Genomic DNA, 23,134 nt, shown 5'->3' on the forward strand with positions numbered 1-23,134 from the left:
TAAAAAAATAAATAAATAATAATAATAATAACAATAATAATAAAAATAATAAATAAATGTCATTCTTTCAAATGTTAAAGATTTAGTAGTTTTTAAGTAATGTTGTATTCAGGTTAAATATTTCCAATTCCTTTCTTATTTTTTATATTAGAAGGCTTTGAATGTCCCTTCATCATCATGTTTTCTATACACTTACTCCTGTTTAACATAAAGCTCTTAAAATCCATGCTTTGGGGCAAATATAACTCTCTATAATTGTCCAGCTGGAGTAGAGTATAACCATACATTCCCTCTGAGTAATTCTATGCTTCAGGTACCTCTGGGTGAGTCCACATTAACACTTTTCTTAATCAGTCATGTAGTGATGCTGGCAGATGCTCTGTGATTCCACTCTATAATGTTACCAAGGACAAAGTTGAGAAGGCCAAACATTTAGAAAAAAATAAGAATTGTAATAAGTCAATAATTTGAGAATTGTGTCTTTAATATCATGTCTCCAAGTAGCATATTCCTGGAAAAAAACAAAAACAAAAAACCAAAAAAAAAACCAGTCTAGAAAATGCAAATACACAATTCCATGAGAAAATTTAGGAAATAATAGGTATTATTTTAACTTCTTGGAAACTTACAAGGTTTATTGAATATTAAATGCACTGAGTTAACTAAGTTAACCTGTTTAATTTAGTTAAAACTCATTTGACAGTGAGGCCCTTTAGTATTTAATACCAATTAATATCTCAGAAATACCATTTCACAGAAAGTTCTGCACAACACTAGTGTAGTCAGTACCCCCATAATATAGAAAGAGTGAATAGATATTCTAAATTTCCCAGTCACCTGTTTTTGCCTCTGTTTATTCAAGATCATCTCATCCAAGCAGGTATGTGCCCATAAATCACTGAAAACAGTATAATCCAGATTTCCCTTACTTGTCAGGAGGATATCTTATAGAGCTTAATTCAGGAAGAGTACCAAAGATTTTTATATGCCTTAACGGGTATTTTCTTTCTTACTCATTTACAGAAGAAAATCAAAATTTTCTGACCTAAATTGCCTTTACATATTTATTTTGGATTATCACTGTATGTTATATTGTGTAGAGCTATTAAATGAATGTGTGAAAATTCTGAACTCATTTTAAAATTCCTAAACTCATTTTAAAAGCTGGTTCGCTTAATATTTTCTGACAGAGAAAAGAAAAGCAGATAGTGGCGATAACTTTTGTTTTAAATACATGAACTTGAATTCCTTTTAAATCAAACATGTCACAATAGAAAGGAAAGGCTAATTCACAGAATCCAGGAGGATTACGAATAAATATTAAATGGAAGCCCACTTCCTACACCCCTGAAATTTGAAAGTTTATTACATTCCCTTCACATTCCTTTCACATGTAGAAATTATGTTTCCTTAACTCTCAAATCCGGAGAGCCACAACCGAGCCATCCATGTACACAATATCACTGTTTATTTACGTACAATGCTGAACAAGCTAAGATGAAAACACTGCAACTTTTATGCTGCGGATGGCTGATCTTTGATCTTTACCCCTTAAGAGAGTCCTTGTGCAAATTCCTCTGAAAGCATTTCCGTGACCTGCTGAGCTCCCATATCATTCTATTTTTAAATGCTTTGCTAAACTCCTTCATTTTTAATAAAATGTAACTGTTTTCACTTTGGACCGTTGAAGGGCCAAAAGTTCTTCCCAGGTTCTTCCTGTTCTCACATCTGATTTCACATAAAAGTAAGACAAGTTAAATGGTTGAGAGCAGTAAAATTCCACGGTACTCAGAGGAATAATGCCTCAGGCAAATTGAACTTGGAGGACAGTGTTGGACATATGTGCTTGCTAATCAGAATTGTTTGGTGGGTCAAATGATTGGGGTGTGAATTTATGGACAAGAATCTACGTTTGTTAAGAAGAGCCTCATTTCTCTAGGCTTGTATCTCCACCACCTAGTCTCTAGTCTTGAGCAGAATAGGCACTTGGTAAATGTTTGTGGAACTGAATTGCCTGCATCGTAAAAGTAATTACAGTGCTGAATGACAGAAACGTGCCAAAGATATGACTGAGGAATGTCAGGGATGCCTTCAGTTGGAAATCACAAAAGACATTGGATCTCTTTTTTGAAATAATAGTCACATCATCATAGTAAAAATAGATTTAGCACTTACTCAACAATGTTTTAAAAGTGTTTTATATAGAGTTCTAAAAATGTTTTACACAATTTACATTTAATCCTCACAAGAACTCTGAAAAGAAAGTGCTATCATTCTCATTATCGGTTGAAGGTGACAAAGTTCAGGTTCACTGTCTTGCCCATAGGTATAGTCCTAGAGTACTGGAGCCAGGATTAAGCAAAGCCCTGAATGACTCCCAAAATGAGAACCTTCCCACGACCTTGTGCTCGTTCATTCGTTCCTATGTCATCACATGGCATTTCTTTTATCTGTTATTCAGGCTGTTTCCAAAAGGGCAGCATTTTCCAAACCATGCTCCAAATCTCTTCACATACAAATGAATGAATTAAAAACACTGTGCTAGGTTGTTCTGAAATGCCATCATAGAGAACTTCAGCTATTTAATAGAACTGAATATTTAGAAATGGTTCAGCAGCCACCAACTGAGAAACAAAGTAGGAGAGGAGCTTCCTCAGAAATGAGAAAGTATGCAATTTCTAGCTCAGAAAGTGCCTTTCTTTTTATCTTGTGTAAAAGCATACCCTTTGCCTTCCTCACTGTATAGGTGTTAGCTGGGGATAAGAATTCCTTCCTTCAGTCTAGACATTTCTATTAAGATACCGAAATGCATTTTTTTCCTAAGTAAACTGTTTTACTTTATAGACCAACTCCATAATCAGTTCCATTTAATGCCTCCATGATTCTGTAAGAAAAACAACAAAAATATGGGCTATTTATTTGTAAACATATATGTATTTTGTTCTAAAAGTAATCACCATATTTACATATTCATTAGAATTGCCACTCTATATGAAATGGGGACAGTAGCTAATGGCGTAATTTTAACTTTGTGGATGATCAGTTTTGCATAAACAAAATGAGATTATTAACATGAACTCTGTATATCAAATCTAAGGAAGAAAAATTAAACAGAGGCGTTATTTCCTCAAAAAGTTATTTTAGGAAAACAAACTAATGAGTAATGTCGAAAAGTAAATATTCCAAAATGTAAATCAAAGCAAAAAATAAGAGCTGGTTCTTAGGGAGAGAAAAAAAAGGGAAATAGGCAAATCTCTAGAAAATCTAATTAATAAAAGAACACGAATAAAAATGAAATTACCAAAGGGCTATAGTATATAGAGAAAATTCTAAATCATAAAGGACTATTCTGTATAAAAGTTTAAAAATTGGATTAAATTAAAATTTCTAGGAAAATAGATGTGACCAGTAATTCAGAAGGTAGAGGATAGAAAAAAAATGTCTAAAGATAGAAAGAAAAATGTAAGACTATTTTTTAGAGCAGTTTTAGGTTTACAAAATTGAGAAGGTACAGAGATTTCTCATATATCCCTTGCCCCTACATATACATAGCCTCCCCCATTAGCAATATCACTCACCATTTTTCACCAAGGATGAACCTACATTGACACATCACAATCACCCAAAACCAAAAATTTACCTTAGGGTTCATCTTGGCATTTTACATTCTATAGGTTTGGACGAAAGCATAATCTGTCATTAAAATATCATACAGAGTATTTTCCTGCCCCCAAAATCCTCTGTGCTCTGCCTAGTCATCTCTCCATCCTACCCAACCCCTGGGAACCACTGATCTTTCTTGTCTTCATAGCTTTGCCTTTTCCAGAATGGCATGGAATTTAAAATCATACAGTATCTAGGCTTTTCGGATTGGCTTCTTTTACTTAATAATATAAATTTAAGTTTCCTTCACGTCTTTCCATGGTCGAGAGCTCATTTATTTTTAGCTCTGAATAGTATTCTATGATCTTGATGGACCACAAGATCATAGAATTTATCGATTCACCTGCTGAAGGATATCTCGGTTGCTTCCAAGTTTGGGCAATTATGAATAAAGCTGCTATAAACATCTACATACAGGTTTTTGTGTAAATATAGGTTTTTCAATTCATTTGAGTAAATACCAAGAAGCACAACTGCTGGAATAAATGGTAAGAGTACAGGTATAACCTCATTTTATTGTGCTATACTTTACTGAACTTCACAGATGTTGCATTTTGACAACTTGAAGGCCAGACCCTCCACCAGCAAAAAGATTACGACTTGCTTTATTGAGATACTTTATTGGAGTGGTCTGAAATCCAAGTCCCAAAATCTCTGAAGTATGTCTGTGTTTTGTTTATATACAAAAAATCTCCCAATTGTCTTTCAAAGTAGATGTACCCTTTTGCGTTTCCACCAGTAATGTATAATAGTTTCCGTTATTCCGCATCCTTGTCACCATTTGGTATTGCCAATGTTCTAGAATTTTGGCCATTCAAATAGGTGTATAGTGGTGTTTTAATTTAAATTTCCCTGGCGGCATATAATGTGGAGCATCTTTTCATATGCTTATTTACATTTGTATATCATCTTTGGTAAAGTGTCTGTTAAGAAATTTGGCCCATTTTTAAATCCATGTTGTTTGTTTCCTTATGGTTGAGTTTTAAGAATTCTTTGTATATTTTGGATAACAGTCCTTTATCAGATGAATCTTTTGCAAATATTTTCTCCCGGTCTGTGGCTTGTCTTTTAATTTTCTTGACATTGTCTTTCACAGAACAGAAGCTTTAAATTTTAATGAAGTTTGTTATATGCCCAGGATAAATCCCACTTGGTTGTGGTGTGTAATTCTTTTCATGCTTTTTGGATTCGATTCACTAATATTCTGTTGAGAATATTTTCTGTTGCTGAGGTTCCCATCTCTGTTTATTGGTATGTATGGTCTGTAGTTTTCTTTTCTTGTAATGTCTTTGTCGGGTTTTGGTATTAGGGTAATGTTGACTTCATAGATTGAGTTAGGAAATATTCCCTCTTCTCTACCCTCTGAAAGAGATTGTAGAGAATTGGTATAATTTCTTGCTTAAATGTCTGGTAGAATCCACCAGTGAATCCGTTTGGACCTGTTGCTTTCTGCTTTTGAAGGTTATTAATTATTAATTCAATTTTTAAAATAGGTATAGACCTATTCAGATTGTCGATTTCTCCTTGTGTGAGTTTTGACAGATTGTTTTTCGAGGAATAGGTCCATTTCATCTAGGTTATCAAATTCTCATTTTCTGTCCCTTTTTTAGCATTTCAATTAAACTTAATCTTTTTAATTTTTTTTAGTGCTTCCCTAGAGTTTGCAATGTACATTTACAACTAATCCAAGTTCACTTCACATAACACTATACCACTTCACATGTAATATGAGTACTCTATAATAATAAAATAATCCTAATTTCTTCCTTCTGTCCCTTCTGTCATTACCGTTATTCATTTCACTTACATATATTCATACATAAACATATATATTGTTGCCATTATTATTTGAACAAATTATGTTAGATCAACTAAGAATAAGAATAAAAGTTTTTATTTTACCTTTACTAATTCCTTCTTTGATGTTCTTCTTTTCTTTGTATAGACCTGTTTTTGACCTATATTCTTTTTCCTTCTCTCTTAAAAACTTTTAAACATTTTTTTGCAAAGCAGGTCAACAACAACAAATTCCCTCAATTTTTCTTTTGTCTAAGAAAGTCTCTCTCCTTCACCTTTGAAGAATATTTGCAGAGAGTACATAATTCTAGGTTAATGTGGTTTTTCCCTCAACACTTTAAATATTTCAATGCATTCTCTTCTTGCTCACATAATTTCCGAGAAGTTAGATGTAATTCTTTTCTTTCTTCCTCCGCGAGTAAGGTGACTTTCCTTTGCCTTCTTGCAGGATTTTTTCTTTATATTTAATTTTCTATAGTGTGAAAATGGCATACCTTGGTATAGTTTTCGAGGTATTTAACTTGCTTGGCATTCTCTTTTCTTCCTGGATCTGTGGTTCAGTGTCTGACATTAATTTGGGGAAATTCTCAGTCATTATTGTTTCATATATACATATCTTCTGTTTCTCCTTTTTTCCTCCTTCTTGTATTCATACCTTTTGTAGTGTTACATAGTATTCGGATATTCTAAGGTTTTTTTTCACTCTTTATTTTGTTATTTTTTTGCTTTTGAGGATTTTTAACATATCTTTTAGCTCAGAGATTCTTTCCTCAGCTGTGTGCAGTCTAATAAGTACATCAAAGGCATTCTTCATTTTTGTTACAATATTTTTGATTTCTACTATTTCTTTTTAGTTCTTTCTTGGGGTTTCCGCCTCTCTGCTTGCATTGCCCATCTGTTCTTTATGCTGTCTACTTTGTTCATTAGACCCCTTAGCATATTCAACATAGCTGTTTTAAATTCCCAGTCTGATAATTCCAGCATTCCTGCCATGTCAGGCTCTGATGCTTGTTCTGTCTTTTCAAATTATTTTTTTGCCTTTGGTATGCCTTGTAATTTTTTTCCTCATAGCTGAACATGCTGTACTTGGTAAAAGAAACTGCAATAAATAGACTTTTAGTAATGTGGTAGCGAGGTGGGGGAGAGGGGAAGCGTTCTACACTGTCCTGGGGTTAGGTCTATCATTTAGTGAGCCTGTGCCTCTGGGCTGTGAACTTCCCAAGTGTTTCTTGTTTTTTTCTCTCCCTTTAGGTGGGACAGAATGGCTACAGTAGGCGGTAGTTAGGTGTGTCCCTTCACCAAGTCAGTTAGGCTGTGGCAGTACCCCAATGAGTTAGGCTCTGGTTAATGAGTTTACAATGAAAGCAGACCTTGTTAAGGAGAACAGAGTGCTCAAATACAGCGGTCTCCAACCTTTTTGGCACCAGAGACCAGTGCTCCTATGAGAATAATGCCTGATGATCTGAGGTGGACCTGAGGTGGTGATGCTAGCACTGGGAAGCAGCTGCACATACAGATGAAGCTTCACTCACTGGCCCACTGCTCACCTCCTGCTGTGTGGCCCAGTTCCTAACCGGCCACAGACCAGTACCAGTCCTCAGCCCGGGACTTGGACACCGCTGCTCTAGCATATTTCAAAATGATTTCCTCTCCCTCCCCCACTCCACCCCACTGGAAGCTTGAGGACATTTTTTCCCCAATATTTACTGTGAGTATCTTGTAGAACTCCTAGAGGTCAATCTCACAGTATTACGGGGGTCCCTTTATGACTGGGTTCCCCTGAAATTTTAACTCTCAGAATTTTGACCTCAGCACTGATTCCCAAGACAGTTTTTGCTCATGAATCTCTACTCAGCTAAGCCACAACTCTCTGTATTCACCTATCTGTGTCTCCAATCTTGGGGCCAGCAGTTTATACTATATCCTCACCTCTCTTATGGATACAAGAAGAGTTGTTGGATTTTGGTCTGCTCAGCTTTTTATTTGTTGTTAGAACAGAGTGATGACTTCCAAGATCCTTATGTGCAGAAACCAGAAGTAAAAAAAAAATTGTTTTACTTAACGAAGACTAATTATAAAAATTAATTTTACTGGTGAATTACTTCAAAGTTTTAAGTAACATCTAATTTCATTACCACACAAATTTTAGCATAGTGTATGAAAAAAGTGGAAAGCTATCAAGTTCATTTTATAAAGCCAGCATAATGCTGTAACAATCTAACAAAAATATCACACAAAATGATATTATAGACTCATTTTGTATGTGAAAATAGATATGAACATTCTAAATAAATAGTAGCCATAAAATTTAAGCATATATTGTTGGAACATCAAACTCTGAAAAACGAAGACTTTATCTTATTAAAATGAGGATCATTTAATATTAGAAAAATCTATTAATATTACATTTCAAAGCAATCAGCTAAATAATAAAAACCATGTCATCTCAGTAATGAGGAAAAAGGAATAATGTGAAATTTATTCCTCAATTTTAAAAGAGCCTCTTTTTAAAAACTATGACTAAAGTAGTTTCTTTTAATTATTTTTTAAATATCATAGCCTCACTATAAAATTAAACAATGCAAAAATCTATATATTAAGAAGTGAAAGTTCCCATCCCTAACCACACCTGTATCTCCCATTTGTCACCTCCCAAGAAGTGAACACTAGCAGCAGATCGGTGTGTATCCTTATAGAACTCTTTAATGAAATAAATAAATAGGCTAGTAGATACACATACATGTGTCTATAATGTGTTTCATTTTATAAATAAAACTTTATATACACACAGTTACAGAGACAGAATATTATCAAACTATGCACCAAATATAAATAATTCCACAGTGTAGAAATGTCCTATGCTCTGAAGAGAACAAGGAAAATTAGTGATTTGCAGAGTAAATGTACTTTCGGTTTTAAATGTTTCTAACTACTACCAAATCCTTTCAAAAAGTTTGAGTCAATTCAAACTCTCACATGAAGTTCATGAGAAATTCCTTTCTCCCCAAATTCATAATACTGATTGCTTTAGTCTTAGGAGCAGGAAATCATGGTATTTCAGAGTATAGCTGTGGAGAGGCTGCCTGGATTGAAATTCAGTCTCCACTACTTTTGAGCTGTATGAATTTGAACAAGTTACATAACCTCTCTGTGCCTCAGTTCCTCTTCTGTTATGGTGATTAAGAGGTTATTTTTAAAAAAGTTCTTGTCATCATGCTTTGTAGGAGAGCTTCCTATATATAGGATATCAACCTTTTGCCTACTATATATGCTCTATTTTTTAATCCCAATCTATAATTTGCCATTTATCTTAATTTTTTGTCATTTTTCTTACTCGATTTTAACTTTTTTTTATAAAGCTCTGTTTTTTCTACATTGCTTCTAGATTTCATGTTATTCTTGAGAAAATATTAGCAAGTCCTAAATTATATGTGTATATAATGCTCTCATGTTTTATTCTAATTATTTTATAATTTATTTTATTATATTTAGGTTTTAATCCATTTGTTATTGTGTGTGTGATATGAGGTAGAAGTGTCTATTTTGTTAGATAGATAGAAAATTATTTCAACACTATTTTTTCATTTATTTGGTAGTCTATATTTTCCCATTGATTTGGAAAGCTAACATTGTTATGTGTAGGTATATGCATGTATATGTATATGTATACGTATATGTATATGTATATGTATGAATTTTATAAACATCCAGATACATATATTTCTAGACTTTCTTTTCAGTAACACTGATATATTTGCCCTTCTTGCACCAGTGCTACACTTTCAAAATTACTAGTTTATACACATTGAATCTTCATAGGGCAAGTACCCCCTTTTGAAATGTCTCAACTTTAAATTATACTTGAGCACTTACTCTGCCAGATGAACTTCAAAATCAGTTTATCAGTTTACATTAAAGTCCTCCTGGGATTTTTATTTGTAAGACATTGAATTTATGAATTATTTTATGAGGAAACTTTGCAACTTTGAGTCCTTTCAACTAGGAATTAGTATGTCTTACCACTAATTAAAAATTTTTTAATGCTCTGAATGAAAGTTTTGTGATCTTTCTCATATATATCATGCATATTTCTTGTTAAGTTTATTTCTAGTTAATATGTTTCTTTGCTGTCATTGATAGGATCTACTTTTCATTTTCTAATAGGTCGGTATTGGAAAATAGGCAAACTATTTATTTATTTATGCAGGCGGATACTGACCCATATCTAGCTCTAATCAACATACTTCATAGTGAAATATAAAAGCAGCCTCAATACCATTAAAGAAACAACTAGCTAACTACTGTTACTACCATTACTACTTAACCTTGTTCTATGACTTCTAACCAAAGCAATAAAACATGGAAGGGTAGAGGACAGAAAAAATTCAGATAGGTGGGACCACCTCCTATCTTTGAGCAGATTGTTCCCTGTCTAGGACACCAAACCAGAGGTGAAGAGGGGCTGAAATATAGCCATTATTCTTCTCAATGCACTGTATCCTCTGCTCTGAAGAAAGAGTACTTGGTTCTACTTTTCACAGAGGCTCTATCTACACACCAAACAAGTCACTCCTGTAGAGATGTCTACCTAAATAAGGTATTTTTTGCACAAAGGTGACTTATAGGCTAGCACAGTCTTGGAAATGAGAAAACAAATTGTCATTATTTTCAGATGATATAAGAGTACCTAGAAAATCCAAGAGAATTAACCGAAAGGGTATTTCTATTGATAAAAGAAGTTTAAAAGTCATTGGAAACAAGATATAACACTATTTACACACACACACACACACACACACACACACACACACACACACAATGTTACAGTCAGCAAAAAGCTCAAATCCAAAGCACAAAATCACCAGAATATATTTAATAAAAACATGAGAGACTTAAGTAAATTAAATTATATAAGGTTACTGAAAATATAAAAGAGGATTTGAGTGAAAAAAGATAACAGCTTTCTATATATCTGAAAAAAATGTTAGAAAAATTTAATGGGAAATGGTAGCAAAATAAACACAAAGGGCATTTGCAGATAATTCTCTATTTCCTTCTGTTCTTACCCAGTGTCTCCTGACACCCATGGTTACAAATGGAGCTGGGGAGGCAGCAGGAGTTTCAGGTTTGAGCAGGGCCACTATAAGAAAAATGTTGATGAAGATAATGGTTTCTCTGGCCCCTTGAACTCAATTTGAACTCTTACATTTAGAAAAATGAGAACAAAAACTATTTTTCACGACCAACTTCTTGAAGATCTGAGCAGTAAATGATGGTCAGAAGTTAATCTCTGAGTCTCTGGCACAAACACAGCTGCCTATGGGTCATGGTGTCCACATGCAGAGTACAGTGGTGGTGAGAACGCACTTCTCACTCTCTTTGCAAGGGTGCCTGCTTGGCACCAGCCATCTGGAAATGCTGAGAGGAGTGGAGATGGCCCCCTTAGCAAGAGTTGCCATTTTTGTGTTGAGGAGAGCCTGCAGTGGAGGAGATTTCTCTGAGTAGCTTTTCCAGCTGTGCTCAGTGACCAGTGTAAGGATGTGGAGATGTCTCCCTCGGTAAAGGCATCAGTCTTGCCATAATGAGTACAGAAGCAGTGGAAGACTTCACCTGTAGGCTTCATGGACTTGGGAACATGACCAGAAAAACAGAGGAGGAAAGGAAGAATTCCTGACCTCAGCACCACTGACATTTGGGTTGGACAATAATTCTTTATTGGTAGGAGGAATGGGTAGCAGAGATTTTCTTGCACACTGTCAGAAATTTAACAACATCCCTGGCCTCTACACATTACATACCAGCAGCAGTCTCACCCTCAACCCCAACAGCGACAACCAAAAATGTCTTCAGAACCAACCCAGCTAAGAATCACTGATGTAGATTGATTGATTAGGAACCAGACCAAGATGAGTGCGCACTCCTTTGGGAAGTCTCAGAAATAATTAAGGGAAGGGCTTTAAGAAATACTAATTTTGATGTTTACATATTTATGCCTAGATCCATGGAGCAATGGGAGAGTGTGTGTACTTTCCTACAATATTAATGGTGTTGTTTAGTGGGTTAGGATAAATGAATGACTATTATCTTATAATTTCTTTATATTACTTTTACACATTTCTACATTTTTAACTTTTCAAAAATGAACATGCACTATACGTGTTCATTTAACCTTTTTTTTTTTTTTTAGTGTTTCCTAAGTGCCAAGTCAACTAATGAGGGTAGAGATTGGGGTTGGAGACCCTAGGCAGAGGGTGAAGTAGTAGACAGATGATAAGCAACAAGCATCATAAATAATTAATTATCAAAGTAGAAAGCAGTAAATTCCATTTTAAAAAATGAGTAGAGAGGTGATGTCTTTAAATAAAAGTCATTCTTAAAAAATACAAAGATTACAGAGTTGATGTGCAAGCATTCTGTCCTCCTTTATGACCATTCTGTCATCTATTCTCCATTCCCGAGTGCCACTGACCTTTCATATGAAATGACCTTTTTGTGGATTAAGGCGGTTGAGCTTTTCATGGAGCCCCTCAAGGCCTCATCAGTCAGATAGAGCCTCTCACTCTCTAGTAACAATCGGCCTCAAACAGCTTTATCAATAGCCCTTCCAGTCATTAGAATAGACGCTGACATCTATTTTCCAAAACACTTAGAGTTCTTATGGCCATTTCATTACCTACAGCACAGATTTGCTTGAAACTCCTGCCATGGTACATAATGCCCTTCAGGAAGGCTGGAGTGTGGAGTCTGATCCTGGTTAGAATGGTTAACAACTCTTTGAGTTGTGGCTGCCAGCTGGTTGCAACTTAACTTGCTGTGAACAGGGGTTATTAAATGACTCATTTAAACCTGAGCCAAGCATCGAATAAATGGACAATGCATTCGAATGGCTTGGAAATGAGGAATGCATGACATGTTTGTTTCTGTCTCAGCAATTAGGTAGATCAGGTCTTAGGTAAATAAGACAGCTATCGTGTATGTGGGCTTTAGGAAGGGGCAACAGCACACCTTCTTTGCAGTGCATACAAGAGAAGGAGCTGTTTATGCTTCATTTAACTAGAGCCTCTCACACAGAATTTGACAGTCCTTTCCATGACAGCAGCAAAACACACAGATTTGGCAGAACTTGGATTAAACAAATTGTTTCATGATCATACATTTACTGAGAACTCACAGAAAGTCCTCTTCAAGATCTGACCAAAGAACATCCAACTGAAAATATGTTTCAATATTTTTTGTTGGTGCCAAATGAAAAACAAAAACAAAACAAAACAAAAAATTGAGGCTTAACTTCACTTGCCCTTGCTGAAACCATTTTTTGGTCAAGTGGCTTCAAGTACATTTGCAAACCTCTGAGAGGCCAAGTCCAGGCTGTCAGTCTTTGAAAGTTTTGCAGTAGACAGCAAGGTCCTCATAAGCATGAAGATGTCTTGTTTCTGGTAAACTCTATTTTGAAAAAAAACCCACTGACTTTACTTTGAAGACTTTGCATCAGTCTCTGGAGGCAAACAGGGCAGCAGTCCAGAATTTTCTTGGCCGTCAGCACAAAGGAGGCTGCACATCAATAACAAGGAGAAAACGGCAAACTTCAGCAAAAACAAAGACTTGTCCCGGTTTTAAAAGAAAGACAGAAAGAAAGAAAAAACAGGACATATGATCACCTTAGTCAGATGCCAAGTATACGAAGTAGCTCCAAAAAGAGTGTAATGTTCCATTGTAAATGAGAAACTATAATTACAGCTAGAAAATCTGGAGGGATACATTCCATAGAGCCGCCCAGTGCTAATTGTGGATGGGCAGTGGAGTGGAGGCCTTTGAGTGAAGACGGGCCTGGAGTAATAGCCAATGGGCGATCCTGTCAGCCTTGTTCTCAAGACCAAACCATCTTATTGTGAGCAACATGGGATACCAACAGTATTGAAAGCCAAGGCTTCACAGGAGCGCGAATGCAGGAAGAGCCTTTTGTGACTGTTAGATGTCTGAACTGGTTTGTTCAGTTTGATTTTCTTCTAACGGTTCCCTGTTGGCTTTAAAGAAAGACCAAGTGGCTGTTCCCCAGGTTGCACAGGCACTTTTTACAGCAGGATAGCAAACCTGCCCAGAGAGGAGAACTGGGAAAGAATGGTCCTTAAACTTGTTCCATAGATGTTTTAAATTCACATGTTTTGGACAAGAATCAGATTATACATAAACTTCCCAAACATACAGTCTAACAAGTAGGCAATAAAAAATCACTCTATATTTTATATTTTTGTTGCATTTCCATTCCTTCTTTCTCATTGCTCTTGTTCTCGGCAATGAAATTAATTTTAGTCGGGGTGTGGTTGGAGACTGGTGTCTTACCTTGGGACATGCCTGATGGTTCTGCTGTAAAGAAACAGGTTGCCAAGCAAGCTGGGAAGGATGCCGTTATTCTCTCTCAACTTTGGGTAAGATGAGGCTTGTGAGAGCCGTCTTTATAGCCTTTGCTTTTTTTAAGGCCCAAATATTTGATGTAAGCTAAAGGTATGTTTCCCTCTTTGTTCACAAAAGATTATGCACTTCATTGGATATTGGAGATCTATTTTAGCCTGCTCTTTATTTATTCTGTGGAGAATGCTAAAAAGAGAACTCTACCATGAGATCTTTATCTCTTTTTGCAGTTATGCTACAAGAAAACATACATGAAGTGTTACGATTATTATTACTATTATACATTATGAAGGTATTATGGGAGTTGGACAATTCTAATGTATGTTCCTGATGGAACCAACTTTCTTAGATTTGTTATATTTCTGTGTCTCCATCTTATACACAAAATAATGTCAAAGGGAACTTGGTAATCTCTGAGCACTTAAAAAATTATCTAAAATACGGAGTCATGACTCGGAAAAGAAAACCACATCACTTTATCTCTTGAAATAGTCAAGCTTGAGCCATCTTGGAAATAGCTGAAAGTATCTAGTCTGATGATTTACAGAATCATTGATGGAACTATTGATGAAATTAAGAGTGAGCATAATCAAATCACAGGCACCAGGGCTCTGCAATAGACAGGGCTGTGGGGTGTCTCAACAGAGAATCTACTGTCACTTGCATCTTCAGGAAGATTGCTTGGTGCACAAGGCCAAAGCCAGTCAAGAAATAAGGGACTATCACCAATACTGCTGTTTCTCACCTCATAAAATTGTATTGCTAACTGAAGGTGATGAAACAAAAAAGGAAAAGGGGAGGGAAAATTAGTAAATATTGGTATCATTTGCTATTGCTGTTTCATAATTAAAATACTTAAATTGCCCAACAGAAGATATACTTGTTCAGGGAAAAAAAAATGGCTATTTTCATTCTGTAGATATTTTGTAAATACCATTTGCAATTCTGTTCAAAGCAGTTTGTATTCAAATCAATGTACAAACTGAAGTGACTGTGCACTGGAGCCGCACTGGGAATCAGCGTCTTCCCTCTGGCATCTCACAGAGAGGCATGGCAGGTCCCTCCCAGCGGTCAGGGACACAGGCTTCTCAGAGTACATCTGCTTCAGCTTCTAAGCTTTTAGGGCACCTGGTAAGTAGGGTCACCATTAACTACAATAGGGACTAGAAGAGGAGCAGCACGTTTGGGAGAGGAGGTATAATTGATTTCGAGTTGCCATTGAGACATCCGCAGGGAGGACCGCAGGCAGCTGGAAATGCAAGAGAGCTGAGTCATCCTGACTCTCCTCTTACCACTGTAACTTCTCTTTCAGAGGCCCTCTCTCTAGCTCCTCACTCCTTATCCACCCCAGCAAGGTACAAATTCTATAACATTAATTTGGGGCGTTTTTTGTAATTTGGGGCATATTTCATGTCAGAACTTCTAAAACATAAGATCTAATTGCTGAAATTTTTCTTGCTTTTTTCAGACACTACTTTTCAAAATAAGAAACTTAATCTTATTTAGAGTATTTCTCTGCTAAGTTAGTCTTTTAAAATGATTCTCCATGTGATATGATACATTCATCAACCAATGAAAAAACCAACTGTTAATTATGAATCATCAGTAGAAAGGTTCTATTGTATTCAAAATGACAATTTTCTTAAGATACATACATCAAAAGATCTCAGTTACCTCTCTCTCTCTCTCTCTCTCTCTCTCTCCTCCCCCTCTTATCAATGTATCTGTACATGTATCTATATCTATCTATATATCTATTTATCTGTTTATAAAACTGATGACATCTAAATTTATTTTCACAAATACTATTATTCTATGAAATCAATCACATGCCTCTTGTTTTATTCATTAAAAATTTGAAATACTAAGTTGGGAAGAGAGATATAGTATCTTTTGAAGCAGACCTTAAAATGACAAGTGAATTTAGATAGTAGCACTGGGAAGCTGAAGGCAGCAGATATGTATTAGGGTTGAGCATTTTTTAGTTAAAGCTATTTTCATTTTATAACAAAAATCCTTATTGGGTTCTATAGAGTGACCTGTAATTTCCACCTCCTAGATGAGAATAGCTCAACTTTTAAAATTAACGTACAAAATATGCAGCACAAAGCACTCTCTCAATATAATATAAGCAAATTTGAGCTATAACAAAGGCTTCATTATGTAGGCTGATTTCAGAAGATTTTTTAGCTCCGGGGGACATTAGAGATTTTTAGTATGTTTAAGCTATGTGGCATCTCTGTCCTCAAATTTAATTTTCCGAGAATCATAGACCTAAAAGAAACTCACCAGTTCACTTTTTCCAATTAGCATTAAACTCTATTTTTTTTGTTGTTGTAGACATTTCTATTTAATCATATGAGCAGTCGATAAATCCACCATTTAAAGGATTGCAGAATGAATCATTTGCTTCTTGCTTGCTCTCTCGGAATCTTACCTGATCATAGCACTTTTTGCAAATACACAACTCCTTTTAGTATTGTGTCACTGTGATATTGTCTAAGTTACAAAGACCACACATATGCATATTTCTCTTTGTGTTTTAGAAAACTCCAGTGCAGCAGTACACAACAGAGAAGCAAGACGAAACCTTCAAAGCTCGGCTAGTGCTCAGCCCTTTGAGGCATATAATTTCCCCACCACTTCTTCAGGACTTGGGCCAGTCTCCTTGTAAATTCTCCAGACATCGAAGCTTCCTTCAGTTCCCCTGAGTTTCTACCTCTGGCTCTGTTACCTAGCTTAACACACTTTATTCTTCAAAAACTTCCCCTGACATTCAGCCCAAATGTTCTTTCGTCTCACTCACAATTAATACTCCCCAGGACTGACCTTTGTTGGAAGTACAATAAACCATCCCTTTCTCTCCTGAGTGCTAACACTCTTCACACCCTGTGATCCCTCCCCTAACTCTTAGATGTCAGTGAAAATATTAAAGTGTACTCAGGATACACATTTCATTGCAGTTCAGCTCTTCGATGATAACAATTCTTAACCTTCAGACACCAATTCCGTCATTGATCCATTCATTCAAAAAATATTTTTGAGCACCTACTGTGTACTCAGCATTGCACTAAGTATTGACCCTAAAGGACATAGGGCTCTCATCTATCCTCATTTACACTATTCAAAATCCACCACCATTGTCTGCCATATCAGTAATCGAAATAGGCTCAGAAGGAATATATTTTTTCCTTTGCTTAAAACTTAACAATGTCCTCATGTAACAAGACATTGTTCAAATTGTGAACAAACACTAGACAATTTCAATTCATTTGGTACTAGGCTAGAGTATTTTCAATATTTTATTCCAGAGGTCAGAGATGCCTTTTGTCTTCTTGTCTGACTATAAACTACAGCCTTCTTTACTCCTGACATCTGAAGACTAATTGTTTGGTGTAGCTTTCCTTATGAGGAAACAAAGTCAGAGGAATTATTTTTAAATCATGGTCCTAATTTCTTTTATTGCCTTTATAATAACAGATGTAGTTAAAGCCCTTAAAATGTTTTTTTGTTTGTTTGCTTTGTTTAGTTTTTGGTTGTGATAAAACAACCCCCCCAAAAGTATGTGTGTGTGTATATATATATATATATATATGTATGTGTGTGTATATATATATATATATATATATATATATATATATATATGTATGTATATATATATATACTTTTTTTTTTTTAATTTCCAGCCTAACAGTGTCAGGTGCAATGTCTGGGGCAGACTCTGGGTACAATGCTGTGTTACCACTCACTAACACCCGCAGCTCCAATACAGCCAGTGAGGGAGATTTACCTTCAGGGGGCTGAGCCAAGAGCAGGAGGGGAGGACAACGAACAGGGAGCAGGGGCAAGCGTGGAGAAAAGGCACTAATTCTTGGAAAAGGAGATCATGGCTTTGTTCTAGGTGACCTTGAAGCCCTGCAAGGCACGGGGAGTGGCCCCCGCCTGCGCCTTGAAGGCAGGGAACTGGTTAAAAAGCATGGCAAACAGGAGCTCGTAGGTGAGGAGCAAGATGTGATTTTGTGGGTTTTCTAAAAGAGGCTGGGCAGGTGGCATCTGGCCGAGCATAAGCTGCTGTGGGGGCATGGCCACCGATGGGATCTGGCCAGGTGGGAGGCCTGGAGGCAGGATCACGCCAGGGGTGGCATTTAGGGAGGCTGGCCCAGAATGTGGTGCACGATGCGGGGCGCCTGAGTCATCCGTGGCAGGCCCGCGACAAGCCCTGGAAGGGCCCTCACCACCGGGGTGGACGTCCTGCCCTGCACAGCCTTCTGGGCAGCCAGAAAGAGTCTCCTGGCTCTTGGGCTTCGTCTCACTTACGGTCTCACTCCAGGAAGGTGATCTTTACCTTGGTAACGATATCTGAGTCAGTCTTGGCCTGCTGGATGCTCATGGGCTTGCCATAGAAAGGGAAACTCCGCGTGGGGTGCAGGACACTGGTGGTGCTGCTGACTTGGAAGAGGACAAAGGCCTGACCTCTCATCCAGGCTCCATGACACCGGGGGATGTCCAGGATCTAGCCAAACTGGGAGAAGATAGCGTACGAGGACTTCTTCAGCTCATCTTTCTTCATCTTCTCTTCGAGGCTGTTGACATAAATCGTGTGATCCGGGCGAGTCTCGGGAACTGCCACGGAGTGAGATGCTGAAGTAAGGCAACAGAGCCGCAGCTCCCACAAGGGGCACCTGCTACCTTTCTGAGTGTCTACCCGTGAAGCTCCCTTGAAATGTATTCTTTAATATGAATTTCTCAAAATGAAAAATAAAGGCCCTGTAAAACCAGAAAAATATTCGGAATAAGAGGAAGCTGTCAAGGCACTCTTACCATGTATTATTTTCTTTGTTACTTTCAGATCCTTCACCTCATTAGTTGTAAATTCACCTTAGAAAGGGGGATTTTGATAACTCACAGCTGAGTGCGATCTTTTTCCGAAAGTAACCTTTGGTTTTCTTCTTGCTCCCAAAATTCCTTGTATTCTGTGACCCTGATCATAATGATTCCTTCTCCTGTAGTTCTAACACCACTAAAAAGATGTCTCATCAACATGACCAAAGCCAATCTTTTTATCTCCTGTTCTCCCAAACTGCTGCCCTCTTATGGTTCCTTCCATACGATGGGAGCCCCCACCTACCATGTGCCCAAATTAAAACTTCCGCATTATTCTTTACCTATTTCCTTTCCTTGTTTAACTATCATCAAGTTGTATAGATTTTAACTGCCACGTTTCTCTTAATTTGAGGCCACTTTCAAGTTGAGGACATAATTATACAGGTGTGATCAGATAGCAGGTAAACTTGAATACAAGCAAGGAATTTTAACTATCATATGAATAAAGGAAAAATAGAAGGGTTTTAGGTATGGAAGTAAAATTATTACAGCTCGCATTTGTTGAATTCAATGCTAAGTGACTAGGTTTTTCATAACTGTGTCCCTATTACTCCTCCAAAGACTTTATTCTCTTAAAAAAAAGTGTTTCGTGATCAAATAAACTAGGAAATGCTAAGTTAAAACATTTTTCTATTTTTTTTATTGTTGTAAAAATATGTATCACATAAAATTTATCATCTTAATCATTTTAAGTGACAGTTCAGTGGCATTAACTACATTCGCAGTATTGTCAACCATCACTACTAACCATCTCCAGAACTTTGCATCTCAAACTGAAACCGTACTCTTAAACAATAACTCCCCTCTTCACAACTTCTAGCATCCATCATTTTATTTTTTGTATCTATGAATTTGACTACCCTTGGTACTTCATATAAGTGGAACTGTACAGCATTTTTCTTTTGTGACGGGCTTGTTTGATCGAATACAATGTCTTCAGATTTAATCCATGTTATAGCATGTGTCAGAATTCCCTTCTTTTTTAAGGCTGAATAACATTCTATTGTATGTCTGTACCACATTTTCTTTATCCATTCTTTTGTCAATGGATACTTGGATTGCTCCCGCCTTTTGGCTAGTGTGAATAATGTTGCTATGAAACTTGGTGTACCAATATCTGTTTGAGTCCTTCCTTTCGATTTTTGGGTTTTGTATCCAGCAGTGGAATTGCTGGGTCATACGGTGATTCAATGTTTACTTTTTTGAGGAAGCCATACTACAAACAGATTTCTTGATTATAGGATCTTTGAATAAGCAAGCATGCAAAATGAGTTTTCAGGAGGGCAGCTTAGTACAGGCAGTATTTCTCCAACTTTATTTGACTATGAAGTCTTTTCAACTTAGAGGTAAAAACTAAATGAAGGGATGCAGTTAGGGAAAAAAAAAAAACTTAATCTTACCAAAATACAAAGTATGTGCAGGGATCAGTGGGTTTCTTTGGCATCCAAAGATACCACAGAACTTTCCACTATCCTTACACAGAGACACCTTTTCATTGTTAAAGTGTACGTATATCCTATGAGAAATCGATGCATTATTTGAATTTACCTGAAAGATTTTTGTTCAGAAGTTGATAATACATAAATATAATTGAAACAGAGATAAGAAGGGACAAAAGAACGCATAGAGAAAGGAGAGCAGTAAATATTGGTAAAGTGCTTAGAACACTCTGGACATGAAGCAAGCACTATATTTGTGCTTATTAAATAAGTAAAAGAAAGAAAAGCTGTTTAAATGAAATATTTTTAAAACAATAGAAATGAGAGACACATATTTTAGGCTCTTATACTTCAAGGCAGAGGAGGGCTACTTTCTTTACACTCCTGAAAGGCAAAAAAACAAATGGAGATGAAGACCATTCATCCCTTGCGTCTCTCAGTACTCAGTAGCATCGAAGCTGTTTTGTGATGAATATCCACAGTGTCTGGGAAGCTAAAATATTTCATTCATGGTTCTGTAGATTTTTACTAGTGTGTAGGAAGATTAAAAAGGGGGAAAGGCAATGTTGGAATTTTAATTAGGTACTTCATCCCCCTCAATATGGAAGGAATTAATGTTGCATCAATAACAAGATTATGTATTTCTATTGTAACTTGTACTGACCTAAAAGCAACCATCTGAATTATAATTCTTCCTCTCTTCTGTATACAAATTCACTTGTTTTGGTTCATTAATCAAAACCACCTGGTAATATAAAACAAATTGGACAAATAAAGAAATGCTACAAACTCATATGCATTAAAACCAGAGCACATGCTACCTAAAGATGGCCCATCCCCACTGCTAGTGTGCTTGGAGAATCTGCCAGTGAGAATCAAACACTATGTTCCTTAACAGCATCCATCACCACAACACCTAATCACACAAGCCGTGTTCAATTTCTATAGCAGGATAAAAGAGACAGTGCCAGAGAGCAGCTTCAGAAGCTGATATATCATACAAAAATGACAGTGTTAACATTATTTACACTTTTCTATATACATATCATTTACCAATTTCAGAGCCTATATGTCCCTGATGCTTAACTATCAATAAAACAGTCATTCCTCTAGAACGAATATTTGGATGTTTACAACTAAGACACACAAAAGATTTATATAATGTTACATATGACTTCCCACACATGTTACCAATTATTTGAAATATACTTAACAGAAAACATACTACAAATAAAATGCCATGAGAGCAAACATGTTTTCTGAATAACTACATTTGTTTTACAAATCATGATTCCCTTAAAATCTGGCTAAACAATGCTAAATTATCAAATGAACTGAATAGCAAGAATTGATATTATTTTCACAAAAACAATATTCTAGGAGAGAGCAAATGTATTCCATAAAGTGAGCTGGTATAAATCCATATGCAGTAGAAGGAAGGCAGGCAGAATCTGGGATCAGAGGAATCAAGATGGCCAGATCTGAGATAAAAATGAGAAATTGATATTGTCTTTCTAGTGCTAAATCTTATTTTTCATAAAAGCCGTAACATTAGGCTTTTGACTCTTAAGCTGCCACACCAACTGAGGTTACTTTTATTTCAAGCCTCCACATCAAAATACTTATCCTTTGATAAATAACAGAGATGTTTTCTTTAAGTGTCTTTTAGGTTCCATCTGTAGAGAGGGAGCTCTCCATTCCAAATCAGAGCCCTTCCTATTCACGCATGGAAGATGTTACATGACTCACCACTGAAATGGGAAAAATCATCACATTTTATGGCTTTTTAAAAACATAGTATACAGAAGGTCAAGACTCTTTTATTTTGCTTGTAATTCTGAGCTATCTTTAATAATGTATTGAAAAGTTTTACATTGCCACACCAGCCCTCTGCACATGTGTGCTTCCCAAGACACCACCCATACACAATTTAACATGAGTGATGACCCTGGACTTTAGAAACCTGTAGTTCTGCCAGTTATTGCAAGATCTTCATATTTGTGCATTTTCTAGTTGTGAGAAATAAAGTTATTGTGATCCTATGTGCCTATGCAAGCATCTTGAAGAGTGTAAAATGTAAATAAAATATCACTTCTTACCCAGAAAGGGTCATAATTTGCATCTTAGTCTAAAATTGTCCTCATCAAGTATAATCCCTCATCCCTAGGCCACCTTGAAGTAGCAGTTTTAATTATCTGTGCTTTAATTTAAATCTCAATGTGATTATCAAAGTTAAATTCTTTCATTGTTATTTTACCTACACATCAATATAACCAGTTTAAATTCCCAAGTTATCTTCTCTTGAAATTAGAAAATAGCTATTTGGTGCAGAATGCCATCAACAGGTGATTAGACCAGCCAAGTTGGTCGATGGAGGTAGCAATTGAAGTTGAGACTTTCAGCTAGCACAGCTGTGGCAATATCCTGTGTAAACAAGGTCACACAAGACTCATACTTTTCTGCCAATACACGTGGCTGCAGTAAATTGGTCCAAGAGCCATCTTACTTTGGCCCTTTTCCAACCCAGTGATGAATCCGTTTATCAAAATCACTGTCAGGTAAATGTTATAAGACCTTGACTAGGGTATTTCTTAAACTTTAAGAGATGGAACACTTTGTAATGTATTTTTCAAATTGAAAGTCACTTATCCTCTTAGCACCTCAAGAAGGTTTATGAACCAAATGCATGCTAAGAAATATTTTGAAAAGAACCAGTTAGGGTTTAGACGGAAAGCTTCAATGTAGTGGATTGAGATATATTCCCAATTCTATCTAAAATAGGTTTTCAGAATTTAAAGTTTAGGGTCCTGTTTACTCAGAAAAAAAAAGTGAAGTTAAAGTAGTGAAAATGGGATGCAGTAAAACTCTAGGATTTCATCCAGCTATTGCTTGGAAATGAAAATTCCCTAATGGGAACAGGTTTTTGAAATGGGACATCTGGG

General features: G+C 36.3%; 1 pseudogene; it reads right to left on the minus strand.

The window, feature by feature from the left end:
• Window positions 1-17,733: 17,733 nt before the first annotated feature.
• Window positions 17,734-18,912, minus strand: LOC120595029 (U1 small nuclear ribonucleoprotein A-like; annotated as a pseudogene).
• Window positions 18,913-23,134: the final 4,222 nt, after the last annotated feature.

Source organism: Pteropus medius, unplaced genomic scaffold (assembly GCF_902729225.1).
Source record: "Pteropus medius unplaced genomic scaffold, Ma_sr-lr_union100, whole genome shotgun sequence".
NCBI lineage: Eukaryota > Metazoa > Chordata > Mammalia > Chiroptera > Pteropodidae > Pteropus > Pteropus medius.